The sequence below is a fragment of the Arachis stenosperma genome, chromosome 5, assembly GCF_014773155.1.
Source record: "Arachis stenosperma cultivar V10309 chromosome 5, arast.V10309.gnm1.PFL2, whole genome shotgun sequence".
NCBI lineage: Eukaryota > Viridiplantae > Streptophyta > Magnoliopsida > Fabales > Fabaceae > Arachis > Arachis stenosperma.
The window spans coordinates 33,562,792-33,573,648 of record NC_080381.1 but is presented as its reverse complement, the minus strand read 5'-3'; the positions used below and the strand labels follow the sequence as shown (position 1 = coordinate 33,573,648).

The following is a 10,857-nucleotide window of genomic DNA, read 5'->3' as shown; positions in this document are numbered from 1 at the left end:
AAGATCAGAGCAACGAAATCATCAAGAACATCTTGAAGATCACTTAAGACACATGAATGAATGCAAGAAGAACAAAATCATGCAATTGACACCAAACTTAAAATGAGACTCTAGACTCAAACAAAATTTTTTTTGTTTTTATGATTTTGTAATTTTTTTGGATTTTTCGAAAATTAAGTGGAAAAGAAAATAAAGGTATCAAAATTCTTAATGAGAATTCCAGGAATCATGCAATGTTAGTTTAAAGCTTTAGTCTAAAGGAATTAGACATGGCTAGCCAAGCTTCAGCAGGACATTGCATTCAAGAGCTAAATTGATGAGAATCAATCAGCTTTGGTGATGGTAAAAACATCACCTTGAAACACTAGAATTCACTCTTAAGAATTCTGAAAAATACCTAATCTAAGCAACAAGATGAACTGTCAGTTGTCCATACTCGAACAATCCCCGGCAACGGCGCCAAAAACTTGGTGCACAAAATTGTGATCATCAATGGCGCCATCAACATGGTACGCTCATTGCAATCTCAACTCTTTATCACAACTCCGCACAACTAACCAGCAAGTGCACTGGGTCGTCCAAGTAATAAACCTTACGCGAGTAAGGGTCGATCCCACGGAGATTGTTGGTATGAAGCAAGCTATGGTCACCTTGTAAATCTTAGTCAGGCAGACTCAAATGGTTATGAATGATATATGAATAAAACATAAAGATAAAGATAGAGATACTTATGTATTCCATTGGTGAGAATTTCAGATAAGCGCATGAAGATGCTGTGTCCCTTCCGTCTCTCTGCTTTCCTACTGTCTTCATCCAATCCTTCTTACTCCTTTCCATGGCAAGCTTATGCAAGGGTTTCACCGTTGTCAGTGGCTACCTCCCATCCTCTCAGTGGAAATGTTCAACGCACCCTGTCACGGCACGGCTATCCATCTGTCGGTTCTCAATCAGGCCGGAATAGAATCTAGTGATTCTTTTGCGTCTGTCACTAACGCCCCGCCCTCAGGAGTTTGAAGCACGTCACAGTCATTCAATCATTGAATCCTACTCAGAATACCACAGACAAGGTTAGACCTTCCGGATTCTCTTGAATGCCGCCATCAGTTCTAGCCTATACCACGAAGACTCTGATCTCACGGAATGGCTGGCTCGGTTGTCAGGCGAGCACTCGGTTGTCAGGCGATCAACCATGCATCGTGTATCAGGAATCCAAGAGATATTCACCCAATCTAAGGTAGAACGGAGGTGGTTGTCAGTCACACGTTCATAGGTGAGAATGATGATGAGTGTCACGGATCATCACATTCATCAAGTTGAAGAGCAAGTGATATCTTGGAACAAGAACAAGCGGAATTGAATAGAAGAACAATAGTAATTGCATTAATACTCGAGGTACAGCAGAGCTCCACACCTTAATCTATGGTGTGTAGAAACTCCACCGTTGAAAATACATAAGAACAAGGTCTAGGCATGGCCGTGAGGCCAGCCTCCCAAAGAGGGTTCAATCATAAAAACATGATCAAAAGCTTCTAAGATTGAAAGATAAAAATACAATAGTAAAAGGTCCTATTTATAGAGAACTAGTAGCTTAGGAATGAGTAAATGACATAAAAATCCACTTCCGGGCCCACTTGGTGTGTGCTTGGGCTGAGCATTGAAGCATTTTCGTGTAGAGACTCTTCTTGGAGTTAAACGCCAGCTTTTGTGCCAGTTTGGGCGTTTAACTCCCATTTTGGTGCCAGTTCTGGCGTTTAACGCTGGGAAATCTGAAGGTGATTTTGAACGCCAGTTTGGGCCATCAAATCTTGGGCAAAGTATGAACTATCATATATTGCTGGAAAGCCCAGGATGTCTACTTTCCAAAGCCGTTGAGAGCGCGCCAATTGGGCTTCTGTAGCTCCAGAAAATCCACTTCGAGTGCAGGGAGGTCAGAATCCAACAGCATCTGCAGTCCTTTTCAGTCTCTGAATCAGATTTTTGCTCAGGTCCCTCAATTTCAGCCAGAAAATACCTGAAATCACAGAAAAACACACAAACTCATAATAAAGTCCAGAAAAGTTAATTTTAACTAAAAACTAATAAAAATATACTAAAAACTAACTAGATCATACTAAAAACATACTAAAAACAATGCCAAAAAGCGTACAAATTATCCGCTCATCAGAAAGCATTGAGTCTGAATTCCTCTAGCTCATTTAACTGGAGCAAACGTTTTTCTCCAGCTAACTTGGCATCAAGGTTTAGGAACCTGGTTGCCCAGTAGGCCTTATGTTCCAGTTCCACTGGCAAGTGACAGGCTTTTCCATACACAAGCTGGCATGGAGAAGTTCCTATGGGAGTCTTGAATGCTGTTCTGTATGCCCACATAGCATCATCCAAGCTTCTTGCCCAATCCCTTCTACGGTTAATTACAGTCCGTTCCAGGATTCTTTTAAGTTCTCTGTTAGAGACTTCAGCTTGCCCATTTGTCTGTGGATGATATGGAGTGGCTACCCTGTGGCTAACTCCATAACGAACCAAAGCAGAGTAAAGCTGTTTATTGCAGAAATGAGTGTCCCCATCACTGATCAATACTCTAGGGGTACCAAATCTGCTGAAGATGTGTTTCTGGAGGAATTTTAGCACTGTCTTAGTGTCATTAGTGGGTGTTGCAATAGCTTCCACCCATTTGGATATATAATCCACTGCCACCAGAATATAAGTGTTTGAGTATGATAGTGGAAAAGGCCCCATGAAGTCAATACCTCATACATCAAACAACTCAATCTCCAAGATCCCTTGTTGAGGCATGGCATAACTGTGAGGCAGATTGCTAGATCTTTGGCAACTGTTACAGTTAAGTACAAACACTCGGGAGTTTTTATAGAGAGTAGGCCAGTAGAAGCCGCATTAGAGGACTCTTGTGGCTGTTCGTTCACTTCCAAAATGTCCTCCATACTGTGATCCATGGCAGTGCCAGAGGATCTTCTGTGCTTCTTCTTTAGGCACACATCTACGGATTACTCCGTCTGCACATCTCTTGAAGAGATATGGTTCATCCCAAAGATAGTACTTTGCATCTGTGATCAATTTTTTTGATTGCTGCCTACTGTACTCTTTGGGTATGAACCTCACTGCCTTGTAGTTTGTAATGTCTGCAAACCATGGCACTTCCTGGATGGCAAAGAGTTGCTCATCTGGAAAGTTTTCAGAGATCTCAGTAAGAGGGAGGGACGCCCCTTCTACTGGTTCTATTCAGGACAGGTGATCTGCTACTTGGTTCTCTGTCCCTTTTCTGTCTCTTATTTCTATATCAAACTCTTGCAGAAGTAACACTGGTGCGCGAAATTGTGAACTATACTTTTTCACAACTCTCATAATCCCTGGTAATGGCTCCAAAAACTTGGTGCGCTCAATACCATGGCATTACACAACTTCGCACAACTAACCAGCAAGTGCACTGGGTCGTCCAAGTAATAAAACCTTACGTGAGTAAGGGTCGATCCCACGGAGATTGTTAGTATTGAAGCAAGCTATGGTCATCTTGTAAATCTTAGTCAGGCAAACTCAGATATATATGGTGATGAACGAAAATAACATAGAAGATAAAGATAGTGATACTTATGTATATCATTGGTGTATGAGCTTCAGACAAGTGTATGAAGATGCCTTCCCTTCCGTCTCTCTGCTTTCCTACAGCCTTCATCCAATCCTTCTTACTCCTTTCCATGGCAAGCTCGTATAGGGTCTCACTGTTGTCAGCAGCTACCTCCCATCCTCTCAGTGAAAGCAATTGCATATGTCCTGTCACGGCATAGCGGAATTCATCTGTCGGTTCTCAATCAGGCCGGAATAGAATCCAGTGATTCTTTTGCGTTATCACTAACGCCCCGCCCTCAGGGTTTGAAGCACGTCACAGTCATTCATCATTGAATCCTACTCAGAATACCACAGACAAGGTTTAGACCTTCCGGATTCTCTTGAATGCCGCCATCAGGTCCTGCCTATACCACGAGGATTCCGAAGAATCCAAGAGATATTCACTAAGCCTCAGATGCTTGTAGAACAAGAATGGTTGTCAGTCACCTTGTTCATAGGTTGAAGAACGAGTGATATCTTAGATAAAGAACAAGCGGAGTTGAATAGAAGAACAATAGTAATTGCATTAATACTCGAGGTACAGCAGAGCTTCACACCCTTAATCTATGGTGTGTAGAAACTCCACCGTTGAAAATACATAAGCATAAGGTCCAGGCATGGCCGAATGGCCAGCCTCCCAAAGATCTAAGATAGCATAAAAGTGAAGATAGCTACCAAAGTCTCTAAAAGCTCCCTAATACAATAGTAAAAGGTCCTACTTATAGAAACTAGTACATAGATGAGTAAATGACATAAAAATCCACTTCCGGCCCACTTGGTGTGTGCTTGGCTGAGCAATCAAGGAAATTCGTGTAGAGACCTTTTCTGGAGTTAAACGCCAGCTCCCATGCCAGTTTGGGCGTTTAACTCCAACTTTTATTCCTGTTCCGGCGTTTAACGCTGGAATTCCTGAGGCCGGATTGCTTCGCGGGTTTGGGCCATCAAATCTTGGACAAAGTATGGACTATTATATATGCTGGAAAGCCCTGGATGTCTACTTTCCAACGCCGTTGAGAGCGCGCCAATTGGGCTTCTGTAGCTCCAGAAAATCCACTTCGAGTGCAGGGAGGTCAGAATCCAACAGCATCTGCAGTCCTTTTTGGTCTCTGAATCAGATTTTTGCTCAGGTCCCTCAATTTCAGCCAGAAAATACCTGAAATCACAGAAAAACACACAAACTCATAGTAAAGTCCGAAAAGTGAATTTTAAATAAAAACTAATAAAATGTACTAAAATCTAACTAAAAGATATCAAAAACATACTAAAACAATGCCAAAAAGTATACAAATTATCCGCTCATCACAACACCAAACTTAAATTGTTGCTTGTCCTCAAGCAACTGAAAATCAAATAAGATCAAAAGAAGAGAATATGCAATGAATTCCAAAAACATCTGTGAAGATCAGTATTAATTAGATGAGCGGGGCTTTTAACCTTCTGTCTCTGAACAGTTTTGGCATCTCAATCTATCCCTTGAAATTCAGAATGGTTGGCTTCTTTAGGAACTCAGAGTCCAGATAGTGTTAATGATTCTCCTAGTAAAGTATGATGATTCTTGAACATAGCTATTTATTGAGTCTTGGCTGTGGCCCAAAGCACTCTGTCTTCCAGTATTACCACCGGATACATACATGCCACAGACACATAATTGGGTGAACCTTTTCAGATTGTGACTCAGCTTTGCTAAAGTCCCCAATTCGAGGTGTCCAGGGTTCTTAAGCACACTCTTATTTGCCTTGGATCACAACTTTATTTCTTTTCTTTTTCTTTCTTTTCTTTCTTTTTTTTTTTTTTCGGTTTTTTTTTTCTCTTTTTTTTTTTTTTTTTTTGAATAGCTTTTTCTTGCTTCAAGAATCATTTTATTGATTTTTCAGATCCTCAGTAACATGTCTCCTTTTTCATCATTCTTTCAAGAGCCAACATTCATGAACCACAAATTCAAGATACATATGCACTGTTTACACATACATTCAGAGAACAAAAATATTGCCACCACATCAAAATAATTAAACTATTATAAAATTCAAAATTCATGCAATTCTTCCTTTTTCAATTAAGCACATTTTATTCAAGAAAGGTGATGGATTCATAGGACATTCATAACTTTAAGGCATAGACACTAAGACACTAATGATCATAAGACACAAACATGGATAACATAAAGCATAAAATTCGAAAAACAAAGGAATAAAGAACAAGGAAATCAAGGAATGGGTCCACCTTAGTGATGGCGGCTCTTCCTTGCTTTTGAAGGTCCTATGGAGTGCTTGAGCTCCTCAATGTCTCTTCCTTGTCTTTGTTGCTCCTCCCTCATGATTCTTTGATCTTCTCTAATTTCATGGAGGAGAATGGAGTGTTCTTGATGCTCCACCCTTAGTTGTCCCATGTTGGAACTTAATTCTCCTAGGGAGGTGTTTAGTTGCTCCCAATAGTTTTGTGGAGGAAAGTTCATCCCTTGAGGAATCTCAGGGATTTCTTGATGAGAGGGGTCTCTTGTGTATTCCATCCTTTTCTTGGTGATGGGCTTGTCCTCATCAATGGGGATATCTCCTTCTATGTCAACTCCAACTGAATAACAGAGGTGACAAATGAGGTGAGGAAAGGCTAATCTTGCCAAAGTGGAGGTCTTGTCCGCCACCTTATAGAGTTCTTGGGCTATAACCTCATGAACTTCTATTTCTTCTCCAATCATGATGCTATGGATCATGATGGCCCGGTCTATGGTAACTTCGGACCGGTTGCTAGTGGGAATGATTGAGCATTGTATGAACTCTAACCATCCTCTAGCCACGGGTTTGAGGTCATGCCTTCTCAATTGAACCGGCTTTCCTCTTGAGTCTTGCCTCCATTGTGCGCCCTCTTCACATATGACTGTGAGGACTTGGTCCAACCTTTGATCAAAGTTGACCCTTCTAGTGAAAGGATGCTCATCTCCTTGCATCATAGGCAAGTTGAACGCCACCCTCACACTCTCCGGACTAAAATCCAAGTATTTCCCCCGAACCATAGTAAGATAATTCTTTGGATTCGGGTTCACACTTTGGTCATGGTTCTTTGTGATCCATGCATTGGCATAGAACTCTTGAACCATCAAGATTCCAACTTGTTGAATGGGGTTGGTGAGAACTTCCCAACCTCTTCTTTGGATCTCATGGCGGATCTCCGGATATTCACCCTTTTTGAGTAAAAAGGGGACTTCGGGGATCACCTTCTTCAAGGCCACCACTTCATAGAAGTGGTCTTGATGCACCTTTGAGAGGAATCTATCCATCTCCCATGACTCGGAGGTGGAAGCTTTTGCTTTCCCTTTCCTCTTTTTAGAGGTTTCTCCGGCCTTTGGTGCCATAATGGTTATGGAAAAACGAAAAAGCAACGCTTTTACCACACCAAACTTAAAATGTTTGCTCGTCCTCGAGCAAAAGAAGAAAGAAAGGAGTAGAAGAAGAAGAAATGAGGAAGAGGGGGAGGGTAGTGTGTTCGGCCAAAGGGGGAAGAAGTGGTCTTTAGGTTGTGTGAAAATGAAGGGTTGAAGAAGGGTATTTATAGGAGAGAGGGGGGTAAAGGTTCGGCCATTTGAGGGTAGGTTTGGGAGGGAAAGTGGTTTGAATTTGAAGGGTGAGGTTGGTGGGGTTTTATGAAGGATGGATGTGAGTGGTGAAGAGAAAGATGGGATTTGATAGGTGAGGGGTTTTTGGGGAAGAGGTGTTGAGGTGATTGGTGAATGGGGGAAGAAGAGAGAGAGTGATGGGGTTGGTGGGGATCCTGTGGGGTCCACAGATCCTGAGGTGTCAAGGAAAAGTCATCCCTGCACCAAATGGCATCAAAATCCACGTTTTGAGGCATTTCTGGCGTTAAACGCCGGGCTGGTGCCCATTTCTGGCGTTTAACGCCAGGTTCTAGCCCTTTCCTGGCGTTTAACGCCAGTCTGGTGCCCCTTTCTGGCGTTAAACGCCCAGAATGGTGCCAGACTGGGCGTTAAACGCCCAACTGCTACCTTCACTGGCGTTTAAACGCCAGTGAGTTCTTCCTCCAGGGTGTGCTGTTTTTCTTCCTGTTTTTCATTCTGTTTTTGCTTTTTCAATGGATTTTGTGACTTCTTATGATCATCAACCTACAAAAAAGATAAAATAACAAAAGAAAATAGTTAACTATAAAACATTGGGTTGCCTCCCAACAAGCGCTTCTTTAATGTCATTAGCTTGACAGAGGACTCCCATGGAGCCTCAGAGATGCTCAGAACCTTGTTGAAACCTCCCAACACCAAACTTAGAGTTTGAATGTGGGGTTTCAACACCAAACTTAGATTTTGGTTGTGGCCTCCCAACACCAAACTTAGAGTTTGACTGTGGGGGCTCTGCTTGGCTCTGTTTTGAGAGAAGCTCTTCATGCTTCTTCTCCATGATGATAGAGGGATATCCTTGGGCCTTAAACACCATGGATTCTTCATTCACTTGAATGATCAACTCTCCTCTATCAACATCAATCACAGCCTTTGCTGTGGCTAGGAATGATCTGCCAAGGATGATGGATTCATCCATGCACTTCCCAGTCTCTAGGACTATGAAATCAGTAGGAATGTAATGGTTTTCAACCTTAACCAGAACATCCTCTACAAGTCCATGGGCTTGTTTTCTTGAGTTGTCTGCCATTTCTAGTGAGATTTTTGCAGCTTGCACCTCAAAGATCCCTAATTTCTCCATTACAGAGAGGGGCATGAGGTTTACACTTGACCCTAAGTCACACAAGGCCTTCTTGAAGGTCATGGTGCCTATGGTACAAGGTATAGAAAACTTCCCAGGATCCTGCCTCTTTTGAGGCAGTTTCTGCCTAGACAGGTCATCCAGTTCTTTGGTGAGCAAGGGAGGTTCATCTTCCCAAGTCTCATTTCCAAATAACTTGTCATTTAGCTTCATGATTGCTCAAGGTATTTAGCAACTTGCTCTTCAGTGACATACTCATCCTCTTCAGAGGAAGAATACTCATCAGAGCTCATGAAAGGCAGTAGCAAGTCCAAGGGAATCTCTATGGTCTCAGTCTGAGCCTCAGATTCCCAAGGTTCCTCATTGGGGAACTCATTAGAGGCCAGTGGACGTCCAGTGAGGCCTTCCTCAGTGGCGTTCACTGCCTCTTCTTCCTCCCAGAATTCGGCCATGTTTATGGCTTTGCACTCTCCTTTTGGATTTTCTTCAGTGTTACTTGGGAGAGTGCTTGGAGGAAGTTCAGTAATTTTCTTGCCCAGCTGACCCACTTGTCCTTCCAAATTCCTAATGGAAGATCTAGTTTCAGTCATGAAACTTTGAGTGGTTTTGATCAGATCAGAGACCATGGTTGCTAAGTCAGAATTATTCTGCTTAGAGCTCTCTGTCTGTTGCTGAGAAGATGATGGAAAAGGCTTGCCATTGTTAAACCTGTTTCTTCCACCATTGTTATTGAAACCTTGTTGAGGTCTCTCGTGATTCTTCCATGAAAGATTTGGGTGATTTCTCCATGAAGAATTATAGGTGTTACCATACGGTTCTCCTAGGTAATTTACCTCTTCCATGGAAGGGTTCTCAGGATCATAAGCTTCTTCCTCAGATGAAGCTTCCTTAGTACTGTTTGGTGCATTTTGCATTCCAGACAGACTTTGAGAAATCAAATTGACTTGTTGAGTCAATATTTTATTCTGGGCCAAAATGGCATTCAGAGTGTCAATGTCAAGAACTACTTTCTTCTGACTAGTCCCATTGTTCACAGGATTTCTTTCAGAAGTGTACATGAATTGGTTATTTGCAACCATTTCAATCAGTTCTTGAGCTTCAGTAGGCGTCTTCTTCAGATGAAGAGATCCTCCAGCAGAGCTATCCAAAACATCTTGGACAGTTCAGAGAGACCATCATAGAAAATACCTATGATGCTCCATTCAGAAAGCATGTCTGAGGGACATTTTCTGATTAATTGTTTGTATCTTTCCCAAGCTTCATAGAGAGATTCACCATCCTTTTGTCTGAAGGTTTGGATTTCCACTCTAAGCTTACTCAATTTTTGAGGTGGAAAGAACTTTGCCAAGAAGGCATTGACTAGCTTTTCCCAAGAGTCCAGGCTTTCTTTAGGTTGTGAGTCCAACCATGTCCTAGCTCTGTCTCTTACAGCAAAAGGGAATAGCATCAGTCTATAGACCTCAGGGTCAACCCCATTAGTCTTGACTGTGTCACAGATTTCCAAGAACTCAGCTAAAAACTGATGAGGATCTTCCATTGGAAGTCCATGGAACTTGCAATTCTGTTGCATTAGAGAAACTAATTGAGGCTTAAGCTCAAAGTTGTTTGCTCTAATGGCAGGGATAGAGATGCTTCTCCCATAAAAATCAGGAATAGGTGCAGTAAAGTCACCCAGCACCTTCCTTGCATTGTTTGCATTGTTGTTGTTTTCTGCTGCCATGTTTTCTTCCTTGAAGAATTCGGTCAGGTCCTCTAAAGAGAGTTGTGCTTTGGCTTCTCTTAGCTTTCTCTTCAAAGTCCTTTCAGGTTCAGGATCAGCTTCAACAAGAATGCCTTTGTCCTTGCTCCTGCTCATATGAAAGAGAAGGGAACAAGAAAATGTGGAATCCTCTATGTCACAGTATAGAGATTCCTTTAAGTGTCAGAGGAAAAGAGAAATAGAAAGAAGAAGGAGAAGATAAATTCGAACTTTAGTTAGATAAGGTTCGAATTGTGCATTGAGAAGGAGTGGCACTCCATAAGTAGAAGGATGTGGGAAGGAGGGAAGTTTATTTTCGAAAATCAAGTGAAAAATTTTGAAATTATTTTGAAAAACATTAATTAATTTTCGAAAATAAAAGTGGAAAAGAAATTAAGTGATTTTTGCAAAAGAATTTGAAATTAGAAATTAAGAAGATTTGATTGAAAGTTATTTTGAAAAAGATGTGGTTAAGAAGATATGAAAAAAAAATGTGATTGAGAAGATATGATTTGAAAACTATTTGAAAAGATATGATTTTAAAAACAATTTGAAAAGATATGATTTTAAAAATTGATGACTTGCCTAACAAGAAAAGATATGATTCAAACATTAAAAACCTTTCTCAACAGAAAAGGTAACAAATTTGAGATGTTCAATCAAATCATTAATTGTTAGTAAGTATCCTTTAAAAAGGAAAGAAATTGATTTTGAAAACATTTGATTGAAAAGATTTGATTTGAAAAAGATTTGATTTTGAAAAAATTTGAAAAAATTGATTTGAAAACAAAATCTTCTCCC

At 41.1% G+C, this 10,857-nt stretch overlaps 1 non-coding gene across 1 annotated transcript; it reads left to right on the top strand.

The window, feature by feature from the left end:
- Positions 1 to 9,525: 9,525 nt before the first annotated feature.
- On the top strand, positions 9,526 to 9,633 carry LOC130983471 (small nucleolar RNA R71). Its single transcript, XR_009087458.1, has one exon. It is a non-coding gene; the product is annotated as a small nucleolar RNA R71 (small nucleolar RNA).
- The last annotated feature ends 1,224 nt before the right edge of the window (positions 9,634 to 10,857 follow it).